We start from the raw sequence: 25,961 nt of genomic DNA, 5'->3' as shown, positions 1-25,961 counted from the left end.
ATCTAGTCGGGAGTGGTGCTGACTGAAAACAGATGATTTGGAGCGATTCGCGCGCCATATGTTGGTCATTCTAAGGACTTATTGAACTACCCTCGTATCGTAGCGATGCACCCACCAGCTAACACAGCTGCCCAAGTAATGTTCGCTTAGTTAAAAGGTTATATAGAGAAGTACTGCAAAAAAAATCGAGTGCTGATGGAGTAAGAGGCCTAACAAAAAGAGCTGTGAACACTGCAGTAACCCATAGAAGATACGTAAACGACTTCCAAAGTCTTCTGCTCATTCTTTAAGAAAATAAGGTCAAGGTTTGATATGATCCTTAAAAATGGAGCCTTAATCTCAGTACAAAGAAAAAGCTTCTGCAGCTTATACATATTCAAAAGGGCTAAGAACTGCAGAAACTAATTACAGTCAAGGCATTCTACCTATTAGACATTCTGGTACCAAAGGAATATAGTTTTTTAAATATTTTGTTTCAATGTTTATTGAATATTTAACTGTTATCTTTAGCGTTATATTGATACAAGAATAGTGCTGTTTTACCTTCTAAGTTTAAATAAAAAAGAATTCAATAGCTATTTTCCACGATTATGTTTATTTATGCATTCATATAGAGTCAGCGCCATCAGAAGGCTGGGCATCCGAAAAATAATTTATGTATGGTACTCGAGAAGCGACTAGAGTTCTTTAATTTCCGAGGATTTAAGTATATGTTATATAACCGAGAATATTACAGGATTTAGGAGAATTTAAAAGCATTTAAGAGAATTTAAGAATTTATGATTTTTAACAATACTTTTATTGTTCAGGTTATATCAGCGGTTGAATATAAATTATTTTCTAGCTCAGACATATTCAGGAATTACAGTGTTTCTACTTTAAAGATAACTCCTTAACAAAATGCTTGAATTTTCAACAAAATAATTGAATTTTTAACATAATAGTTGAATATTCGACCTAAAAAGACAAATTGCCAACGAAAAAGTATCATAGTTTATATATTAATCAAAAAAGAATATAATTTATACAACAAAAGAAAAGAATTTTAAAACCAAAAAGACGAATTTGCAACAAATACAGATGTTTCACTCAAAAAATAAATAAAAGTTTATCCAAATTATTGAATCTTCAAACCAGAAAACAAATTTTCTTTACAGAAATTCAATTTTCAAACAAAAAATATGACTGTTCAACAAAAAATCAATTTTCCACGAAACTGATGCATTTTTACGCAAGAAAAGGAAATTTCAAACTAAAAATATTTTTTTCACAAAAGAAACGCGTATTTTTAACTAACAAATATCAATCTTAAGAAATAGAAAACTTCCATTTTCTGTTAAAAAATGAATTCTAAACAAAAAAAGAAGCATTTTCCACTAAACTGTTAAATTTTGGACCAAACATAAGCCTTCAATAAAAAAATTCAGAATTTAGTTTAACTTTCACAAAAGTAGTTGAATTTTCAATTAAAAAAAGATTAATTTATAACAAGATTATTAAACTATTGACCAACGAGATGAACAAAAAAAACAAGTATTTTCCACTAAACAGATAAATTTTAAACCAGACATAAGCCTTCAATAAAAAAAAATCCCAATGTAATTTAACTTTGACAGAAGTAGTTGAATTTTCAATTAAAAAAGATTAATTTATAACAAGATAATTAAACTATTGACCAACGAGATAACTTTTCAACTTAAAATATAAATCTTTAACAAAGAAAGTAATTTCTTAACAAAGCGGTTCAATCAAATGTTTTAAACAAATTAGTTGAATTATCAAGCAAAGGAGAACGGTTTTTAATCAAAAAGTTGCATTTTTATCAAAAAATATGGAATTTATCTTATAGCAGAGGAATTTTTTATTACAAAAAAAAGTTGAGTTTTCATCCAAAAAAGATTCCAGTTAACTCAGTAACATTTGCATTTTTATCCCGAAAAGATCAATTTTGTACCAATACAGATGAATTTGTAATAAAAAATTATTTTTTTTTTATAAGTGGAACTTTAATCCAGAAAATATTTCAGTTCATTTTGCAACACCAAAATATAAATTTTCAACAAAAAGTAAATTTTCTACGAAAGAGTTCAGTTTTCAAGAAAATAGTATAATAGCTTAATTTCGAACCAAACAGTTGCATTTTTATCAACCAAAAAAAAAATTCTGCTAAAGCAGGTAAACTTTAAAATAAAAAAAGAAAAACTTTTAAAAAAGAGGTAAATTTCAACCGAAAAGTTAAAAAAAATTCTATTTTCTCTTAATTAAAATAAATTTTGAGATTCTCATAAATTCTTAGAGAATTTATTTCTCGGTTATATTCTCAGTAATATTCTCATACTCGTTACCGTTCTAAAAGTAATATAACCGGCTTAGAACTCTACAAGCGACTAGCTTGTAGAGTTCAGCAGAAGCTTCGGGGAAAGCCGTGTTTTCAACATCAAATAGCTGACTCCACAACTACTTTACATTTGCAGATTCTTACCATGCACTATGAATGAAAAGACCTCGCAAAAATACATTGAAAAAAGGTCCCTGCGAAATTTTCCTAAGCTGAGATATTTAATAAAGATAAAATGAGAAGTAATAACTGCTTGGCCCAAAGCTCGCAAGTCATCACCACTAGGCTGCCCGACTGACATTTTGTATTTTTGATCTTACTAACCAATAATAACGAGGGTCTCAAGGTCGGAATAAATAACGGTAGCCGCCGAAGTAGCACCAAAATTACATTTTAAATGCTATACAGTTCTGCCACTTTCATTAAAGTAGTCAACCAATTATCCGCTTCATTAAACACTGCTACTGAGCATTCAAATATGACAATTAAAGTACGTTTTCGCTCCAGGAAAATCAAGTTCTCACCTCGTTTGCAATCGTTTTCATTTTATTGTTCTTCATTTGCGTTTCATCAGTTGTTTGTACAATTTTATGTCAGTGAATCGCTTATTCTTTTTGCTTTTTACAATATTCTTTTCCGTTGTTCTGTCATTTTAATCAAGTACTGAAGTATGTTTTCTCTTCAGGAATATCTCATAGTAACGTCGTTTGAAATAATCTTCGTTATATTGTTTGTTTTTCGCCTTTTCTGAGTTGTTTGGCATGATTCACTATCATTGAGTTGCTTGTTAGCTCTACTTCTTTTAACTTTGAGGTACGTTGTTAATTATAACTGATAATTAATATTTTATACTAAGATTTAAGAATTTGAATGCGTGGATTTATTTAGAAATCCTACCAGTATTGCGGAATAGAATTTCCTTTTTTTTTCAATTTTTCTTAATACAGGATGAAGTTTTTGACAGTAGAACTATTTCACAATGTCGTTTAGGAACCGTTTGTGCGGTTTTGTTTGCAAAAGAATGTTTGCTCCACAGCGAATGGCGCGAATATCTTAATGAAATCTTTTTAATGGAGCGTGATCCCTCTTGTCTAAAATTAAACGTATTAAAACAAACTGTGAATCATAGTTGCGTGATCTGTAATAGTGTACGTGATATACACATGCTTTCAGTTGAAAGCAGAATCAACGTTTTTGTATCACTGAATATTTATGATTCAGAAGGTGTGAGATCTTGCCAACATCACTTAGAAGTGTGGAGGCTTCATTTTGTCGCTGATGTTGCCTGGCTTACTCTTCATTAACAGGCCCTACATTATAAAAGGCTAGCAATTTACATTTTTTGCAGGGGCTTTGCAGCGTATCAACGAATTCGAGGAGATTTGATGGCGAAGATAGTTTTACAGATGAAGAATTTTACTCTATTTTTCCTATCACAAAGGAACTGTTTCTTGAACTTTTAATGTTAACCTTTTAATGTTCTTGTGAAAACTTCAAGAAGGACTTACCGATGCTTTCTTGATGTTAATGTTTCAGTATTCAAGCCGTCAAACAATGAGTCTTGCTGTCGCCACTGTTAGACATTCCTTGAAGTTACTATAAGCAATATTGGCTTTGATTCGATTAATGAAACCTGCACTGATAATGTGACCAAATGGATATATATTCGACGAACATGGACAATATTTCTCAGATAGCAAGAACAACGATGCTGCTCGGCTTCGATATGAGTTCGAAAGAAATGAAGATAAGATAAAAGAGTGGTTCCCTGAAGCATCGATTATTGTGGTTGACGAAATCTATCGACATGCCAAAGAGCCGTTTCGAAATCTTTGTATTTACTGGAAAATCTCCACGCTACTTCAACAAGGCAAAAGTCAACTGCCGACTGAAGAAAGAAATTAACCGAGATTGGAAACAAAAATAAGATGGATTGTTGAGTCTAGAAATGGGCACATTAAGTCCATTTTCAAGTTGGCTGCTCGTCATATGCGTTCCACATCTTTACATTCTCGGCGATTTTTATCGCATTGCTAGTACCAAAATAAAGAGGTATTATGCACCAATTTAGATGCAAGATGCGAATGCAGAACTGGCCAGAGAATTGCTACAGAGAGCTCTAGAGGTGAACTTTGTTCAAGTGCGTATAGAAGAGAAAAACCTGCCAGCCAGAAATGCTTAGAGGTGGATGCGCTTGAGCTCTCAGCATGTGCAATACTTTCTACGTTTAACGTTGGAATTGTTGAGACACTTGAATCTTGGTGTTTATCAGGTCAACTTAACTCCAAGATACATTCAAGATTAGCTGCAATGAGAAGCAGAAAAATCTTTAATTTGAAGTCTTGCGTCATGCGCAGATGATCCTACAGCCAGGATAGATAAGGGTGAGAGTTTTTTCACAATTCCGTAATGCGAACAAACTTTAACTTCGGATTACGTACGTGCTCATGTGCACATGTTGCTAACGCATTATGTAGATTGGCTATGCTTGATATGAGAATAATGTTCGTTACTCTTCGATATCGCTTCACAATATGATCATAGACGCTGCTCACAGACTAAAACAAAAAAACCTAAACTTGACTGAACTTTTTGAGTTTCTTTATTGCAAATTAGATTTTACTGAAAGCTATTTGATTATGAAAAAATTAACAATATTGAGAGCTACCCCAGAGGTTATCTAGCCATTTTTAGACCTTTCGAAATAATATCATTCATCAACAGGTACGAAACTACAAAATGTCAGTGAGACTGCCTATTTGGTATGATCAGTGGCTATTGCGCCAAACAGCTACCACTTCTCTTTCCTAATACCACATGAAATAGAACTTTGGTGCTACTTCGATGGCTACCATTATATTTTCCGACCTTGATACCAAAATATTATTGGTTAGTAGGTCCAAAATTAACTGCTGGTTTTTGTGTTTCGGGATCTGTGACAAAAAGCCCAAGCAACAAAGCGCCCGCTCAGTGAGAGTCGCGCTCCGTAAAAAAGGCCCGCGAATCAGAGAGCGACTCGCTTTATCGCGATGAATATATGGATGAGTACGCCCCTGCGTACTCATCCATGCGTCACGGATCCGTGTTTCGCGCTCGATAATGTATTTACTAGGTCCTACGCTCTCGGCCTTTTTATTTACCCCATATTTGTGCGTAGGCCTTTTAAAATTAAAGGTCAAAGCCGTAATTTGGTGATTGTAAATTCTTTTTAGATAAAATTCCGAATAGCTGAATTCTCTGATTTTCTGCAAACTTCGTAAAGTCATGTATTTCGACGCGCTTATTATGAATATGATCGTTAAAATTGGCGATAAGGTGAAATTCTTGGTAAAACTAAGAAAAAACCATAAAAATCATGGTTTTTTGCGTTTTTCTAAGCCAATATGCAATTTTTTAAAAAATCTTTCAAAGAAAAGTTATAGATCTTATCAAAATACATATTTTTTGTAACATACATTTTTTTAAGACTCATAATTTTCTCGAAAATTAGTGATAATCGATTTTTATAAAATAACCCATAAAAATCATGGTTTTTTGCATTCATCTAAGTCAATACACACAATATCGCTCAATAGGTTTTTTGCCTTTAGCTCAGCCAATACACAAAATTTTGCAAAATATTTTCAAGAAAAGTAATAGATCTCATTAAGATGCACATTTTTTGTTTTAAATATTTATTTCTAAGAGTGATATTTTTTGAGAAAAATAAATGTAACTGCCTTCAATGAAGTAATCGACAGGTCTTTCTCTACCGTCAGAGCTCACAGCACTTACGGCCGTGTTTTTCTTACATGCATTCATTATTTTCGACGTTTCCTTCTCCTGAGTCCTAATTAAGATGGATGAAACATAGAATATTTTCAGTCTCAGGATGACTCTCTAAAAAAGAGAAAAAACACTTCAGTGGTAACGACAAATCGAACTCATTCCAACTAAACGATTTTGCTCAAAACATAAGAAGAAGATGACTCTTTTGAAATATATAATGACTTACGCCCAGTTCTTGTGCCATAAACCAGGCAAGTACCGTCATATTAATACCGTTGCGGAAAATACGTGGTTTGAAAGGTGCCACATTTCCGCAGCGGCCTGTATGCTCATTGCATACTGTTGCGCTGTAGGTTTCAACTTTGAAAAAACGATCCGGGAATGCAGCATCGTAAAAGGTCAGTCGATTTCGCGGGAAGCAGTTGCAGACCGTTTCTCTTTTTGTAGGGAGATCTGCATGGTTTCTCTTGACAGTAAATTCGAAAAATCGTCGAAAATACGAGCGAGGGCGTGTAGTGGAAGGATCATGGATCCTCGGCATGATCCACAGAGGACATACCTACAGCCATCAGTTAGAAATATCTCCCAAAATTAAGAGGGATCAGGCTACTTTAATAGAATCAATAAAAAAGCACGTAGCTGAAGGGACGGGGATCCACAGCGATTATTGGAAGGGTAATATCAACCTCGAAGATCATGGATTTGTCCACAAAATAGTGAATCATTCCGAGGAGTTCGTGAATCGCGATACCGGAGCGCACACTCAAAACGTCGAGTCCTCTTGGCAGTGGATGCGATGATTTTTCTCACGAGGAGGAGTGTATGAGAGCAATCTCGCAGACCATCTCTGTGAATTTCTGTGGCGACGACGCTCAAGAAAATATGTGCTGATCCGTTTGAGGATCTAATCGCTATAATTAAAATCTGTTACCCTGGCCACTGAATTTGAAAAGCATTTTTAAACCAATGGAGATACGATGAAAAAAGAAGATCGAGTATGCAGGTAGGGATTTGACCAACATTATTTGTGTCACTATTCACAAAGGTGCCATTTCCGCCTCCCATAAGACCTGGGAAAGGGGTACGGGGTTTGACCAACATTATTTCTGTAGCCAGTCAAAGGGGTGCCTTTCCGCTCCGCACGAGAATCTGAAAATATGTAGAGGCACCTAATTACTCTTGTCGCCACTTACCATCCGTTTACGATAGGAAGGCCGCTCCAAAACAGCTTCACATTTTTGAAATTTACTCTTAAGAAAAAAATCGCATAAACATACAGCTCCTAGCATAATAAAGCTTACTTTATTGCGCTTCAAACAAGTCCCCATTTGTTTATGTAAAAAAAATTTTCGGAAAATATCCTTCACTCTGTCCTTGCTTGACTTTCGATAACAACATCTTTGAAACACACGATGTAAAAATTTTTTTTTAAAAATCATGCAGATGCTTTTATATTTTGACTATACATACGTAAAAAGAAACTTGCAATATATTAATAACAATTAACGTAAAATGCATTTAAAGATTACTATTCTAGCTCTCGCAATATACGTAGTAGAGAGATACATTTTGGCTTTAATTGCTTGGAAAATTACAACAAATACAATCGCATAACAATTAGGAATGACAATCTTGAAACATATAATTAATAACAAATAATGCTTGAAGACAAATTAGATGTTAGTGTGGGTGTGAGGGCACATCGGGATACCATGACTGAAGGGTCTACTCATTGAAAAGAAAATCGCAAACTTTCGAATCATTTTACTTTTGATGATTTTTTTTAGTTTTTAGGAGATGAATTGAGGTGTGTTCCACATTAGCTAGGCAGATAAAACTCCCTAAGCAATTTTTTTGCATCTAATATAATAATTTTGGAAAATAAAATTTCAGAATATCGACTAATTGTATTTTTGGCAATTTTTTTAGTTTTGTGAGGATGAATTGGAATGTGTTTTAAATCAGCTAGGGGATAATACTTTTTTGATAACCTTCATGCATCTAATAAAATAACTTTTCAAAGAAAATTCTAGAAGGAATTGGGGTGCATTTCATATAATCAATATGATGTTGACGATTAATTAGGATTTTACCACACTACAGAATCTACCAAATCCTCTAATTAAAGTCGCAGTGGTACCATTGAAACCGTGAAGTTATTATTGTCCGCCATATATGGATCATCTTTCTTTTGCTTGTACGCGCTTTGATTTGAAGAACAATTCTAACCATATTGCATAATTAACTTCAAGTTATAAGGTTCCTTGTATTCGTAAATGGAAGAGAAATATCACGATCTTTAAAAATCCGAGACATCGTATGATCGTATGAATAAAGATTTTAATTCGATTATAAAATACTTATCCGTGATTTTAATCGAATGTGGAGAAAATTCTTCTTTAGCTTTTTCCAAACTGTCGTATTCTGGGTAAATGTCACCATTTCTCTTTTGCCTGCATATGAAGCAATGGATACTGATTTTTAGATAAATCAGCTTCCTTTATTAACGCCAAAGCTTCTTCTGATGAGTAAGGAATCGGGAAATCATTCATATTTTCATTTTCATAGAGAGTTGAAATTGAATTTATAAATTCTGATACTTTCTTCCTATTACATAGATTTAGCGAGCGTAGAAAGCCTCTCTTTTTTCGATGTAAGTATATTTTTCCGGTATATTCATTAATTTTCTTCGTTTTGTCGAAGTAGAACATTCTACAAAGTCACCTGAGTTGGGCCTTCCTGGAAACCTTGTTTTCGAAACAAGCTTTAATAAATGCTGCATTCTGCCATTTTCTTTGAAAATTAAGGATAAAAACAGACTTAATTTGTTTGTAACCTTTTCCAATTATTTGTCGTCTGAATTAAATTATCTTTTTAAATACTGTGCCAAATCTTCCACACCTCCTTTAGAATTGGAAATAAAAAATCAGATAGAGTCTTTTTGAGAACTTTTAAAGTATTATTTATTTATTATTATTTATTTACCAACATCAAATTATACATGATATGATTCCAAAGTAAGTAAAGCTGAGATTTTTGTTTAGGTCTGTGACCTGTGCAAAGAGATTAAAATTAAAATAAACTAACTAACTTAAATGACCATCTTGAACCTACGGAGACATGATAAAAGCTCTGACTTTCAATACTCCAGACAGGTATCTAGCAGCAAGGCCGGGATTGCAAGGCCCTCCGCCGTTCGAATGGATACCCAAGCCGCGTCGTATAGACTCTTTACAATTTTAATGAATTTGGCGCGGACACCCAAACTCAGTAATTTGCTTCACAGTAGATCGTGATTTACTGAAGGGAAGGCTCTCTTAAAATCTACAAAGCATGCAAAAACTTTGCACTCAGGGGTGTAGAGATGTATCTGGATTAAAGAACTCCAAACAAAGATGTGATCCATACAGCCTCTGGCAGCCATAAATCCTGCCTGGAATTCCGGCACACACTGTAACTCATTCATCCACTTCACCAATCTATCCAGCAGGAGGATCCTATACTGTTTACAAGCACAATATCCCAATGTGAGGCAGTATCCTCCTTATCTCCCTTCTTGTAAATCATGCACCTAAGAATATCTCCTCAAGAAGAGGGTACCTCCTCATTCTGCCAGATCTTCTGAAAAGACATTCCAGGTAATCCATACCTAAATCCGGAAGAACTTGATAAAATTCCGACAGAACCCCGTCCTGACCGGGCGCTTTCCCTGATTTACATTTACTGATAGCCACTTCGATTTCACGTTTATTAATCAGATAATCTAAAAGAGGGTGTGTATTCATCGTCCAGGGGAGCAAGAGTAATTTTAGGCGGATACAAACCATTCGCAAATTCCTGCGATGATCGAAACTTAATGTTATTGCCAACCACCGACCTAGGCTTAAAAAAATTAACTACCTTATAGAAATCCGCCGATCCTCTGGCGGCTTCACGAGCATTTTGGAAAGCCTTCTTGCATGCCACTTTTTTTGAACTTAAAATAGCAATACAGGCTGCTTTGCCTGAATTAAAATTAAGGATGTCTTCTTGCGCGAACTATGACGAGTGGTGAGTGAGGCTAACGAAAGGCGAGTGAGGCTAGCCGGGCAATCACTACTGAAACTGCCATTAAGGAAAATAAGACCATGTGCTTCTAGGCATTCGACTAAAGCATATCCCCTTTTAAAAACCACACGGTCTAACACAGACCTCTTCGCGCTTGCACCTACCCCCAGCGGAATCGTCTCCTCAGACATCTGATTTAGAGCCCCAATTCGGCCTTTAATTTCCACCCAAAATTTCAGATAGAGAAGAACAACTGCGCAAAAACCGAGTTCAAAATTTGGCAGATTAAATCTTTGTCCAGACCAGGCTTAAAATAAATAAGGCCCACAACAAATTGCAAGACGGAAGGCGTGCATTTTATAAAAATCCATTCATTGGGTATATCTATTGCTTCGCAATTATATCGCTTCCGATCACATGTATGATTGGTCAAAATTTGGCACAAATTAACACCGAATTGATCATTGACATCTTTTAACAGTCGATTATCGACTTCATTTACTATCTATTTTTACCTCATCTTCCCGTTTTCCTTCTCCAATAATTTTGTAGTTCCCCTCCCGAGTGCATCTGGAACTGCATTCTCTCTACTTTTATCGCCTACCCACCCTATGACTTGCTCCTCCCCAAAATCTACCAAAGCCTGTTTCAGATTAGTGCCCCAGGTCGTGGGGACTTTGTTTTTAACTGATCTCAATTCTTCCTTGAGGTAGATTTTGGACAGTCTATCGCTTTCCATATTAAGGATTTCTACCAAATAGTTACCGGCCCTTATTTTCGCTTCTATCACAAGACTGCATCTGCCTGTTTCTTTCCCCAGATCTCGACATGGTACATTCTTCCTGAACCCAAACACCCAGATATTTATAATTGTCCACAACTTCGATTGCTTCCCCAGGAATTTTTTAATTTTTGTTTTTGTCCTTTCTTTTCCCTTTTCTGAAAACCATAATTTTTGACTTTCAGGCATTTATTGCCCAATTATTTTTAACTATATACCCTTCCAGCAGTAGTAGCATCCCTCTCAGGTCATCCGGGAAGATTGCCGCCACTAAAAGGTCGTCAGCGAACATCAATGCAAAAATTGTTTTCTTCCCTATTACCGATCTTCCAGCATTCTTGCTTTCCCAGCTTTCATCCATATCATTAAAAATGTTAAATAGAGTGCCACTTAAACGACATTCCTGTCTCACTTCCCTATTGGTTTTGAAAGTATATGTGAGTCCCTCCTCTGTGATCACCTGGTTATCTGTTTCTCCGTAGATGGCTTTTATCATTTTCAGCATTTTCCTCTTAATACCTAATTTAGTGAGTTTTTAAAATAAAACTGTTATTTTTATAAATTTTCACAAATTGGTTATTTATGAAGGAGTTTAATGCAAAAATATGATTTCTTGTCGATCTTTTCTTTCTAAAACCTGCTTAAGATTTTCTATAGAGATCCACTTCCTCTAGGCAATCCCTTATTCTTTTGGTCCATAATTGAAGCCACGATTTTGTACCCCGAGTCTAGTAAAGATATTCCTCTATAATTCCCCGTATCGTCTTCCTATCCTCCTTTGAATTTTGAATAGAAGACTGCTTTTTCCCAGCCTTTCGCAATTGCACCGTTACTCCAAGAGCCATTCAATATTTAGAAAATGTTTGCCCCTTAAATCTTTTGTGATTCGCTTATAAATTCTACCGATATGTCATCTTCCCTTGGAGCCTTTTTTCATTTTCTTAAAAATCTTAACCAGTTCTTCCATAGTTATCTCTTTATTTAACCTGTCTTCAGACCATCCCGGCTTTTCTTTTCCATTTGTGGTCTGTTAATTACAGGGCCCTCCCTTCCTTCGTATGGTGTTATCCCGAGCAGTGTCCTTTATTTACTTGTTTTCTAAAGTTTTATCTACTCCCAATAAATTTTCAAAATGTTTTTTCCATCGATCCTTCCATATCGCTTCACCCTTGCGCTGTTTTCGACTTCTAAATTTCCCAATTGCCATCTAAAAATCTCGCATGTTCCTACTTTCTTTTATTTCCTGCCAATCTTTTTCTCTTTGTCCGTTGATTTTTACCCTGTACAGATTTCTTAGTTTCATTCTTTTTCTTCAAATCAATATTATCAACCTGTTTTTTTCAAATATTTTTTAAATAAGCCCAACCTTCGTTCGTTGAATTGTGCACTTCTCATCTAACCATTTTTCCCGCCCTTTTTTTAATCTTGCTTTTCTTTCTACCCTCCTGATCATTCCTACTCTCTTTGCTGCCTCTAATAAACATTTTTTGAATCTATCCCACTTTTCTTGTCACCCTTTCCTCCTAACTTCTTCATCCCACCATTTACCCATTTCCTTCCTAAATTCATTATCATTCCTTGGGTCCCAGGAGAGCTTTTCTGCTTTGAATTTATTTTGATTTTCGCATTCCCCTGCCTCTCTGTTACCTTCGCCTACTTCTAAATTGAATGTCACTGGGAGATGGTCTGATTCTCTTCGCAGACATGCGTCCAATTACCCATCCCGTCCTGTTTAATTTCACCAATTAAAATGATAAGCCCGTGTTCTTCGCAAATATCCAGAATTTTTTTCTCTTCTTGATTGACTAGTTTATCTCCAGATTTTGTATCCCTATTTACATGTGTATCTATTACGTCAAGATCAAATTCTTTAACATACTCGTCCCCCTGTTCTTCACCTATCCTCATATTCCAATCACCCACCAGGATCAAATGAAAACCCTTTCCTCGCTCCTCTTCTAACATAGGATCTAAAAAAATGTTCACAGCCTGCATCCCAACATTATTATACACAGAAATAATTTTAACTTTTTTACCATTGGCTTTATCACAACCTGCCTTATCACAACATATAAAATCTGGATCAAATATGTTAAGAATATTTTTTTAATGTTATGTTTTAGAGGTAAACCTCCATTTTTTTCAGAAACAAACCTTGAAGTGTCCGCTTCAACACACATTTTGGTCAGATTTTTCATGGTTGTGCGACATAGTGAAAAATGATGAAAGTCATGCATGCCGCACAGCATACTGAACACTCTCGCTCCAGCCGGGCACATTGAACTCCACTGTTCGGTCGACACTTAATTATTTTAATTAAGCGGTCGGCTGGAATAATGGTGCACTTGCATTTTGAGGAATCACTTATTTTTTGTTTCTTTTGTACATTACATTATGAAAAACAAATGGGAATTTTTAAAACATCATCATCTAGTGAAATTACGATTCCTTTGATATTACGTGACAAACCAAACGAAATAGTTGAAAAATATTCACGAAAAAGAGTTGGAAAAGAATCTCAGTATTCTATGGATATAAAGTATTAAGTAAGAATTGTCTGCAGTTGGCCTATACAAAGTATAGTTTCCAGAGTTCACCACGAGGAGATTGCAATACGATTTTGAACTCTTTATTGGGGTGCTTTTTTAGTGCGAGCCCCCTCGCCTTTTGAGTGTAAGTCCCCTGGCCTCTCACGAAACGGGGTACTTTTTGAGTGTGAGTCCCCTGACCTTTCACAAAACGTGGTGCATTTTTAGTATGAGTCCTCTCGCCTCTCACGAAACGAAATGCTTTTTTAGTGTGTATCCCCTTGCCTCATACAAAATCGAATACTTTTTATGTAATTATTTGTTTTAATCTTCGTCACTGTTACTTTCAATTACTGGAATGTAATTATTTTTCTTGAATACATCGCTTAGTATGTCCGCTGGTTCACAAAACTTTGGATAAGTATCTAGCATGAGATAAATAATACACTATTGCAGCAATAAGAGAGCAACCACCAACAATCCGTTTTCCATTGGCATCGTATACGTACACCGTGTACGGATTCAACTGCCCAGAGAATTTCAGTGATGCCTTTTAGAGCAGACATCAAGAGTTTAAAATCCTCATCCTCTTGATAAATGACCATTTTCAGTTTAAAATTAATATTTTTTGTTATTAAATTAGTCTCCTTGTTTGAAAATGCATCTATTTTGGTTCAAAATTCTCTTTTTGTTGTTGAAAATTAATTTTTTGAACTGAACATTTAACTGTATCATTTTTCGTTAAAAAATAATCTTTTTACTTGAAACTTAATTTCTTTCGTTTAAAATTGAACTATTTTGTTAAGAACTCCATTTTTTATCCGAAAATGCAAGTAGTCCATTTTTGGTTGAATACTTACTGTTTTAGCTTAAAATTCGTTTCTAAATTTAAAAATTGAAGAATTTTGTTGAAAACTTTTTTTTTTCTTGATAAATCGTCCTTTTTATTGAAAATTGTTCTTTTTTTGGGGGCGAATTATTTTTCTTGTTTAAAAATTCATGTTTTAGTTGAAAATTCATTTTTTTGGTTGAAAATCTACGTTTTTCTTGTGTTTTGAAATTATTTTTTCCAGCTACATACTTATTTATAAACAAAAATTTTCAGATAAAACATTTTTTTTATATTTATATGTTAGGTTGAAAATTGCACTATTTTATCAAAAATTCGTTTCTTATTTGTTAAAAAATAACTTCCACCACAAAAATATGACTAAGATATGCAGCACAAAATTTGAAACATTTTAGGCCCGGAAATCTCGTCTCCTATATATATATATATATAGGAGACGAGATTTTTTTTTTGGTTTTCCTTCAGGCTGGTTTTTGTGGCATGTAACAGGGCCGGGTCACCGACAAGCTAATTTTTCATGTGTTTCTCCTAGATCGGAAAGTGGCGGGGCCGAAAAAGCCCACTTTCTGGAGAATGTGATTCCTAGAACTGCTGGCCTACACAGTTTCTCAGAGACATGCAGGGAGACGGTTTCGAATCTTGCATTTGATATTTGTGGAAAATTCAAACCTTATCACTAAAGTTTCGATACATCGGGATTCAGGTTTTAAAAACGAACTTTAAAAATGTTCTAGCCCTCGGAAGGTGTTTCGCGGTGGCAGGATATTGGGTCAGTCTCTGATTTTTCAAAAAAATATGGTCACTGATAAACAGTGAAAGTAGAAAAATATAGCAATGACTTCAAGTATGAAGGAAACCGACTGACGTCATCCAGAGATGATAGCTGATAGCTTCCCAGAAAAAAAGAAAGTATTAATACGAATTGAATTGAGAAGATTATGCAACCCCGTAAATTTCGCTTTTCGACAATGACGAATTAAACCAGGGTGTTAATGTGCAAAAGTTTGAAGTCAACAAATTGACTGCAATGCGTCAGCACGCAAACGCTTCAGCATTGGCCAATGCGTCTAAATTAGTGAGAGTAAAATACACACTCCAATTTGCCCCAATTCGTCACGGCGAATTGCAGCAACTTTTGATTTATACAATTTTATCTGTAACAGGAAAAATAACGTGCGGGGCATACGGAATTAGATTTTCCCGACGCATGTGCTAGTTATTATTTTGTTCGAATTAGCCTTGACCTCTTCTCAATTCATCTAAATGCGTCTCAATTCATTTGAGCGAATCAGAAAACGGGATTCATACGCATTTAAAATGTTGATTCGCCTCGATCCGTATGAATTCTTTCTTTTTTTTCTTCAGCATGCAGAATCTGCATGCTGTCACTTCTTTTGGCAGGGGTTTTAATTATAATATAAAAAAATGCAATATGTGATTTTTTTGTTTTTCATTTATTGACAAGTTCAAATGATTGGCAAATGCAATAGTATCACTGTAATATAAGTATGTAATTCATTTCTTCTTAAAATAAGAAATGTGATCTCAGAAAAGGAAAAGTGTATAATTGATAATAATTTCCAAATGCCCCTTAAAATGTCTGTCGTCTTCCTTTAAACTTCACGTCGTTGCAGCATTTTTCAGCTCTCCCTATTTAGCAGTTGCCGTATTTTTTGCAAGAACCAAAGACTTATTCCATGTCCTGTCACAGCGAAACCTTTTCAGGCGTCTAGAAAATCTTTAAAGTGAGTTTTCAAACCTTAATTCCGATTTATCAATTCAAAGTGATAAATTTTGAGTGCTTCACAAATTTCGTCATCTTTTTTACACTATTCCAACAGTCTAAATAAGCAGCCGCGGACAATAGTCCAAGGATGATACAGAAGAGAAAAATTCAAGCGTAAGCGCACCAGCCATGCGGAAAGCTGAATGTCAACTGAGTAAGATGTCTGAAACGACACCTCTGGGATACCAAGCAACCTCCTAGAATATGTATTCTTATCCTTGCATGCGGGGCTCTACAAAGATGGACAAACCCTTTTCCTAACCGTTTTTCGGAATAGAAACCATCCAACGTACAGAACACCCGGCAGTAGATAGAAAAATATTGCTGATCACCTTTAGAGTTTGGGGAGCTGAAAATAATTTAGATGGAAACACGTTAAGGAACCAACGAAACGCTCACATTCAGTGCAAAAGTCGAGTCAAGAATAACTTTCTGGACTGCTACAATGCCAGCAATATCCTTCTGCAGGGAATCTTTAGGGCACGTCCTGAGAGATGATAGCAATTTCATGACAAGGAGGAACATTAACATCCAGGTTCCTCTTAAGATTCAGGATCCGACTAAAATGGAGGCCTCGCTTCGTGAGGACTTTTTTGTAGGTTAGTTAAAAAAAGTTTTAATTTAGCAAAATGTGATTAATTTGCATAGCGCTTAGGAAATAGCATCGATTTTTTCAGTGTTAGATTGTTAGATTTTGATATTGCTAACAACGTGCGTGTATATTTCGAGGTTATGTGTGTTACAATTCACCCGAGCGTTACTTCCAAACTACACAATATTTTCAGCGAAAACTTTGGACTTACAAATAAACATAGTAACTAATCTCCCAGAACTAACCTTGTTTGCAGCCAATCAAAAAAGTTTATTACATAAATAATTTCCAGATTATCGGCAAGGCAGAGATGAAAAACGACGTAACCTCAAAATAATGCATATGCATAAAATTTTTATTTAGCACAATACATTTTTTTGTTATTATCCCTCAAAAAAGAGTCTGGGGACGTTCGTTATGATATTTGATAGCATCTCCGAATTCAGTTTTTAAAAATTTTCACTTTTGTGGAAAAAAGCCGGAGAAACTGTAAGTATCACATGGCCTTAATTTTATATATTTACACTGCGTCAGCAATGACTGACATAATGCAAATAGCAGACATCGCCGTCACTAGCCGTCACTAGCGCCCATAGTGGTCGCAAGTGTTAGTCGCCGTCCTCAGAACAGCTGTATTTTCAAAATTGGTGCTGAAGTCGCTCACCCGCGTGATATGTCATATGGTTTTAATTGCACCAGGCCTTCAAGGGTAAAATTAAAAATTACGCTCACAACGTCTATAAACACAGAAGAATACACGAGATATCAGGTATCGCAGAGATGCCTACCGAGGAGGGAAAAGGGATACGGACGCCGAGAAAAAAGGTTGAACACATTGAGAAATAACTTATTTCGTTAGATAGATAATTTATTACCACTTACAATGATAGTCAAACTGTCAGGCCATGGTCAAAGTCTGGTGGTCAAAGAATTGTGGAGTAGATGGTCCTACCGAGGATCGTAGCAGGACGATTGGAGTCCTCCGTTTATGAAAAGTTATAGTGACGAGGTAACGGCTCGGATAGTGGCCAGGATGAACGTTTGATGATGTTCGATTGCCGAGGTGGCTACAGGGGTGGTATCGTGAAAGAACACTCGCGACGCAGACAACAGTTTACGAACGAGCGGATGAGCCAAGACTGACGCAGAACGTGTTGCTGGTTGGAAGTTCGGGTCCCCTCGGGGGATTCTGACCCACAATATTCCTCAATTTCTATCTTATACGTTCTGTACTTCTTTGTGTATTTTTTCCCAACTCCCCTGTCTGAATTTTTGTTGGGGTCTGGTGTTTTAAATTTTGGTTATGTCTATATGGTCTAGTGCTGCAAAATGAGTCGTGTATCAGGTAGATCAGTTTTGGAATTTTTTTTTTAATTGGCAATAGAATCACCTCGCGTTTTCCGTAGTTTTAACTTCAAGAATTCGTGTGCTCTCCACGATTTTGCCTCCCCAGTCTTCTTTCAAGACTGCCCCTTTTCTGTAACATAGATAAGGGTAGGGGAACAAAAAATAATTATCTCAACTCGGTGCACTTCAATTTTTGTCCATATTTATTGAGTTGGGCTTTAAAATCCTAGGCTCAAACTTACAGTTCAAAAGTATAACTCAAATCCAAAGCTAATCTTCGGAAATGTTCAATTTCAAATACAACATTCGAATTATTATTTAAATTCAGAGCCTTAGTTCAAAAATTCCTAGCGGACCAAAGGAACCGAAAGGAGCCTGTACAAAGTACTTTTAACGACCCTACTGAGTCCCCCTTCGGTTCCTTATTAAAAAACTCACAAAAAACAGCGAGATCAACTTTTGAATAGTTGAAAATCAGATTCTGTGTTAAAATTTCCATTAGAGACTTACCTTCTCCGATGAGAATAATATAAAAAATGAGAATTTAAACACATCCCTTACCTTTAGCCCTCACATCTCGGCAGCGTTGTTATCTGAGGTTTCCACTGCGTGGCGCTAGCATACAGAAAAAATTCTTAAAGTTACTGATGGAATGCTTATTAACTGTTACTAAAAGAAATGCACTTGAAACCGTCTTCGGCCCATGTAAATAACAGGTATTTTATTTAAGTTTGTACTGCCGCAAGAAAAAGTATTGCGATTACTCCGTGAGTTTTTAATGCCAATTTTAACGTAGAATCCAAATTTCAACTATTTAAAAGTCGATCTTGCTGTTTTTTTGAGTTTTTCAAAGAAGGAACCGAAGCGGGACTCAGTGGGGTCTTTAAGGGTACTTTGTAGAGGCTCCTTTCGGTTCCTTCGCTCCACCAGGGATGTTCAATTTCAAATATAACATTCAAAATTATCATGTAATGTTTGCTACGATTTTTAAATGTTCGCAAGTGAAAGTTTTCTTTTTATTTTTTTTATTTTTTTTTTCATTTTGTTAACCAGTCGGCATACTCCTTCTTCCTGTTCTCTTTGTATCGCCTTCATTCTTCTTTAATGTTATCGTCATTCGCTCTCTTTGTTTCTTCCTTGCCTCTTCTAAATTGAAGTATCTTCTTTCTCTGTTGAAAAACTTTCTGTTAGAGTTTTTCTCTTCCCCTGTCTATTTTGTTTGTAATTCCTCCTTCCTAGACTTTTTCTCCCTTTCCTCCATATCGCTTTTCTCTTTTTGATCTTCCTTAAAGTTTATATAGGTTTTCCACGTACTTTTGTTCGAGTACATTAGGAAGTTTAGTGTGGCTTCCATTCTTAATACATTAATGTTTTCCCTTTAGGTGGTGTGGTAGCTCGTAGGCTAAAATTTATTGGTTTTTTCTCTTTTTGGAAGTCGAAGGTGGACCCATGATATCAGCTGCTACCATGTCCCATGGCTCTTCGATTATCCTTTTTTTCATCAATACCATCTTATTTTGATTATTTAATTTTACGCTTTGACCGCACTGGCAGTTTCTTACGTAATTGATCACGTCCAAGTATACTACTGACCAGAAGTGATGTTCGGAAATTTGCGCAAAAGTTTTTTCTGAGCTCAAATTTCCTGTCTGGGTTTCGTCTTAATTTTCCCATAAAACTTGAGCTCTAAATTTTTTGGTACGTCTAGTTTCCAAGGGTTTCATGTTCCTCAGGACTTCCTGTAACTTGTATGAATTTTGTATAGTACCAGTCGTCTCTTGTTTCGTTAACGTCCGCCTTCGGTTTTTCTACGCTACAAGTTAATGCAAACGCTATGATTTTTGGTGGTTTTGCTGATCTCGAGTGATCATCAGGGATTAAACTTGAGCTACCTTTACGATATATGACTTCTTGCTCATATTGTAGTAATTCTAGTGCCCATCTGGCTAAGCGCCTATTGGGATGTTTTAAATTATGGAGCCGCTTCAACACGAAGTGGTCCGTTATTACATTAAAGCTATACCCTTTTAAATATGGCCTAAATTATAGTATGGTACAAACTACCGCTAGGCTATGTAATGAATTTCGGGATGTAAAATTTCTAAATTTAACGTCTAGGAAACAACTAATTAGTTTTGGTAAGGAAAACCCTTATTTTATCAACTTCATCAAGACTATTTATTCGGTAATTTATATATGACGTTTCGGAATCAGACCGATTCCCTCATCAGATATCTAATATAAACGTAAAATATGAATCATTAACTAAAATGGTGTACAAATTTATAATATGATGGTAATTATAGGAATTGTAAAAATTACAATACCTTAAGTCATTATGTAGAATTTTATATATTGAAGTCGAAAATTTTTGAGTCGTTAAATAATAAAATTATAAGGATGACAGGGTGTGTACTCTCCGCATCCATCTTACTAAATGGGTACTCGTTGTAATTAGAACATTTTCCAAGTGAATGACGCCTTGGCGCATGCGTAGTAGCACTTGCAAAAGAATCATAGGCGTATGTACTGGTCATACTATATAATCAAATATATGTGATTGCAAAGAAATAGAGTAACTGAACAATGGTTAGAAATTCGAAGTAGTACATAGTTCACAGAGTTAAACGTAGATAGACTATAAGTAAACGCAAAATAGGTGTTAACATAACATAACGAATCTAAAATCATGTTGTAAGAATCGTTGAAAAAATCTAAATCAGTTACTTTGTTGAGACAGTTTTCGCCTTCTTTTTTAATTAAAACCATTTCAGCAAAGACAAGCTTATAAAAATTAGACTCGACATGTAGGATTTCAAATTCATCCCATTTAATGACAGTTGGATCTCTTCCATGACATTGAACCAAATGTTTAGCTATGACTGTGATTTTTATTCACATGGTTGATGTTTTTTTGATGTTCCTTCATTCTAATTCATAGGGGGCGTTTTATTTCTCCTACATAGGTCCTGCCACAGTTACATGTGATTCTATAAACTACGTTACATTGATCTAAAGTGTCTAGTTTATCTTTACGTAATTTAATAAATTTATTTAGCTTGAAATCGACTCTTAAAACAGTTTTTATTTTGAATTTAATCAATAGCCTTTTGAAATTTTGAGAAAATAGTCCCCAAGAAAGGTATGGATATGATCTCTTGTTTTACATCAATGATTCTATCAACAGTGTCGTTAGAAGATTGGTTTTTCTTCAAATCTAACTCAGTAAGTCTTTTTTTAATATGTTTCTGTATGAATTCATTAGTTTAATTGTTTTACCTAAGTATTTTTTGACAATTTTCAAGTTATCTAAGTGGAAAGTATTATCTGAAAGTAGAATAGCGGCATCGACTAGGTTTTTAACAATATCTATATTACGTTGAATAGGTTAGTTGGATAAAAAATTAAGAAGTCTTCCAGGATAAGTTGCTTTCTTAAGTTAATCCGTCATAATAAAGTTATTATCATCTCGGCAAAGTTGTAAGTTCATAAAATTGATAGACTTTTTGTTTTCAATATCAAACAATATACCTGTGTGGAAATAATTCATGGCGCTGTACTGTTCCAGTCTAGACCGCCACAAGGCTATACTGGCGCTATCTCGAGAAACTATGCTGTTGCGGTGCGCAAATGTAACGCTTTAATCGACTAGCCGCTATCTAAACTAGCGGTACTGGCGCGTTCTAGTGAATCTAGTGAATACTAGTAGATCTAGATGCGACCTGGATTGCAAATTTAATACTTAATTTTATAATTAAATCATTCCTGCCAGAAAAGCACTATGAGCTACATTCAGAATATTAACAAATTCAGGATATCTGTAAGAAAAATGGAATATAGCTTGTATGTGCTTTTTGTCAGAATGTTTCCCAAGCGGAGCTAGAGAGCGTTTTTTCACAATCTTAAAAATTAATCAATATTATAATAATATTGATTATGACCAAGAAGACAAACAAAATTAACATCTTAAACTATTAATTAATTTCCCTGGTCAAAAAAACCTACATCAATAATAAAATATGAATTTCATGTTTAGAAAGAAAAATCTTACAAGTATAAGGAATGAGGCTGACATTCTGCCTGTAAGGAGATTGTGAGTAAAGTGTTCTCGTCTCTCCGTAGCTCAGTTGGTAGAGCATCAGACCGGCTATCTGAAGGACCTGGGCTTATATCCCAGCGGAGCTAGTGACCGTTTTTTTCACAATCTGAAAAATTAATCAATATTTTAATAATATTGATTATGACCAAGAAGACAAACAAAATTAATATCTTAAACTATTAGTTAATTGTAAATGTTTTGTGACATTGAGAAATTGCTCTGTTCTTAACATTTCGCTTCTACAATATATAATTGGTAAATTTTTTAAAACCCTTAAAGAGGTAAGATAAATAAAATTATGGTTACAGGTTTTATTTTAAAAGATTAATTTTAAACTTAGGAAATTTCAAAATTCGTTAAGGGTGTTGAAACCAGGAGCCAACCTCAACATTGAATTCTCATTTTACTCCATAAATACTAGAATTATGTATTTTTAAATCATAACGGCCTATTCCTGCATTAAATAAAATTTTTATTCGTAGTGAAAAAATTAATAATTTAAATAGCTTTTATGTAAGACATTTTTTCAAATGCTGAGGTTAAAATAAAAAAAAAGGTTATACAAAAACTATTGGAACTAGCCAATGTTCTACCCTGAATAAAGATTTAATTGAAAAGAGGACTAAGCACTGATTATCTAGAAAAGATGTGATTCTAGTATTTATGGAGTAAAATGAGAAAATCCAGTTTTGAGGTTGGGTCTTGATACTAACGTTCCGTCGATAACTTTAAGAATTTTGTCTGGATGCTAGCGCCACGAAGTGGAAACCTCAGACAACAATGCTGCAATGCAAGTGAGAGAGAATTTTATTTTTAAACTTACTGCACAACATACTACTTGAACTATTATAGATGCGCTTGAAGTCACCTTCAGCAGAAGTTATGATATTTTTAAAATTTTCTAACGCTGCAAAAAAAGTACGGCGATTATTCCGTAAGTTTTTAATAGAAAATTTAACGTAGAATCCGAATTTTAACAATTGAAAAGTGAGTCTTGCTGTTCCGAATAGGGTCTTTACGGGTGCTATGTAGAGGCTCCATTCGGTTCCTTTGGTCCGACAGGGCTGAATCGAAACTTCAAACCTCGTTGTCGCAAAACGAAACGTATTGACATTAAATGGCGGCATAGCGAACATCTGATTCTTGCAATCCGGTTCCGGTTATTGTTGCCAACTTTTTGGTAGCAGTTTTGAAATTGCATTGCATGATGAAAGTTGAATGCTGTTGGTAGCACTGCATAATATTTGAGGTTAGAAAATATGTCATTTTAATGGACATGAGTACTGAATACATGTCATACGAAAAGGAAAATTACTTTCCTAGAAAACTAAACGATAAAATTTTTTATCCAGCAATAATTTTTCATATTATCTTTGTCTTTCTTTCAATATTTTACCAGTAAACAATATATAGTGCATCAGATCATTCGATCAAGAACAAGAAGTAACTGTAAATAGCTGCACGACTACAAGTAAAATAAATTCCTTAATATTAGTTTTATTTCTCTACTATCTTAACATCAATTAGTAAGTAACAATATAACAGTTAATAATAAGGTTCTTCATTCACTTTGAATTCTCAGTGATTCTAATACAAATTTTTAAGTTAGGAAATATACGTCTGCCAATTTCAAAGACTATACCGACTATATAATGTACAATCTTAGGCATATATAAATAGAGCAGTTTCCTACACTATTGACATATAAAATACTTATTTAGTGATGAATTAAATTAACAAATCTGCACTATGAGACAGCACTGAAAAACACAGGCAACTGTATTTCTTTTATTTCCCTTGATTTGAGCACTGCGGAAACGTTGCGGAAGACTGGCGAAACTTTAAAAGTGGCGCGATTATATTCAATAAATGTAATTTGTTATCTTTTATTAATTAGTTTTTAAATTACGCCTTCTTTTTCAAAGTCCGAATAGAATTCTTTTCCTAATCCATCCTCTCCTAGAATCTTAACCACATTCTCTTGCCAGCTTCCTTTATATTCAATTCCTCTCCTACATCCTTCATATACATGCTCCCATGTTTCCTATTCTCCATATCTGTTTCATTACCCCTGCTGCTTTTTGTATCCTTTCTCTTATATGAGCTCTATGATCTTCATTAGTTTGCAAGATATATTCCAAATATTTAAACTCTTCTACATCTTCTAACTTTATTCCCTTCCATCTCCCGGTCCATTTTTTCTTCCTTGCCACTTCTTTTCTAAACTTCATTATCTTTGTCTCCCGTACATTTATATTCAGCTTTTTCATATTTAAGTATTTCTCTAATCCGGTGATTAAGCCCACCATCGCTTCTTCATCCACTGCCATCAACCCTATGTCGCTTGCGTACGCCAGTATATATAGGTTTTCCTTCCCTATCCTAACTCCTCCCCAACCTTTTCTTCTCTTTTCTTCTTCCAAGTCTTAAATTCATATATTAAATAAAAGTGGGATCAGAGCACATCCTTGCTTCACTCCTCTCACCAAGCAGAAACTATCTCCTACTTGCTCTCGTGCTTTTACCCTGCCTTTTGACTCTCTAAAAATTTCCGATACTCTCTTTATTAATCCCTCTCTTATGCATCCCGCTATTCCACACTGATAATAATTGCTATTATTTATTTTATCTTTTGTGTACGAATTGAAATTCTGATTTTTATCTGAATCAATATTTATTTCATTTTGGGAATCCTTATTAGAATTATTATTTCGTTTTTGGTTTTTACTCCCGTAATTTGGTTTTTGAAAATTTTTTTTATTATGATTATTATTATTATTTACTGAATAATTTTCGTCTTTTTCTCTGGGGAATTTGAATTGAATTTTCTACCCTGATTATTTTGCTTTCCGTTTTGGTTGTCATTTCGACTATTTTTATTTTCCCTTAAATCTTTATTATTCGCTGAATTATTTTTATTCCCGTTATTATTGTTACTTTCTTTGCCTAAATTCAGTGTAAAGTTTTTCACAGGTTCTAAGTGATTCCCATTAACGGATTTTATAGTATAGTTTAGTAAAAGTATTCTAATTTTCGTTAGGTGCAAATGGACATCTTGGTTTCTTTTTTTTTTACAAAATTTAATTTTTTGTAAAATCTGATGAATATCTTCAGGAATTCTTATTTATTTCGCACCAATCTTTTGCATCTTCTATCGGTAGTGCGTCAAAATTTTCTAAAATATCGCAGTGGTTTATTTTGTATCCCCTTTTAAATATTTTTAATTCGTCTAAGAAATGCGCGGAACTATTATCTTTATTGTATCTGAATTTAATGGGCCATTTACTCATGATTTGGAATGGCCTTTGTGTCATGCCAAACGGAAAAAATGTTACTGGAATTGTTTCGTTGTTTGGATTATTTTCAGGTTCGTTATCCGTATGTGTGTTATTTGTGTGGATTCTAGGATGTCTGTTAAACCTGTCCCTTGTTGTCGAGAGTCTATGTTGTCTGTTTTGGTTTGAGTCTGTTCTGTCCTGTAATATTTCGCTATCGCCTGTATTGGGTAATTTTATATTATTAATTCTTTTTCTACGTCATATGTTTCTACTGTTTTCTTTCTGTATTCGAAAGAGTTACTAGCGAGCGGGTAGAGTCTAAACTTTAAATTCTTTGTCCCTTTTTCCTTTTCATTAGAAAGTCTTTCCCTCTGCTTATTCAGAAATTTGTTGCATTCCGCGGTTTCTAAAAGTTCATTCGATTCTAGGATGAATTGCGCCTTATTTTCCAGGAATGAATCGCGTTTTAAAGTTTCGTTATTAAATTTTCTGGAAAAATTAATTAGGCCTGACGCGCCTATTTCGTGTAAATTTTCGTTGTCCCAAT

At 34.7% G+C, this 25,961-nt stretch overlaps 1 protein-coding gene across 1 annotated transcript in view; it reads right to left on the bottom strand.

Moving 5' to 3' along the window:
* LOC117171730 overlaps nucleotides 1–22,212 on the bottom strand; it is a 120,283-nt gene extending 98,071 nt beyond the window's left edge. Inside the window, exon 1 of the mRNA XM_033359295.1 lies at nucleotides 22,089–22,212. The gene's annotated coding sequence lies outside the window, so the exon portion shown is untranslated. The remainder of the gene's footprint in view (nucleotides 1–22,088) is intronic.
* Nucleotides 22,213–25,961: the final 3,749 nt, after the last annotated feature.

This window comes from Belonocnema kinseyi, chromosome 4 (assembly GCF_010883055.1).
Source record: "Belonocnema kinseyi isolate 2016_QV_RU_SX_M_011 chromosome 4, B_treatae_v1, whole genome shotgun sequence".
Taxonomy (NCBI): domain Eukaryota; kingdom Metazoa; phylum Arthropoda; class Insecta; order Hymenoptera; family Cynipidae; genus Belonocnema; species Belonocnema kinseyi.
The sequence above is the reverse complement of the archived record's forward strand: the minus strand, read 5'-3'. Positions and strand labels throughout refer to the sequence as shown.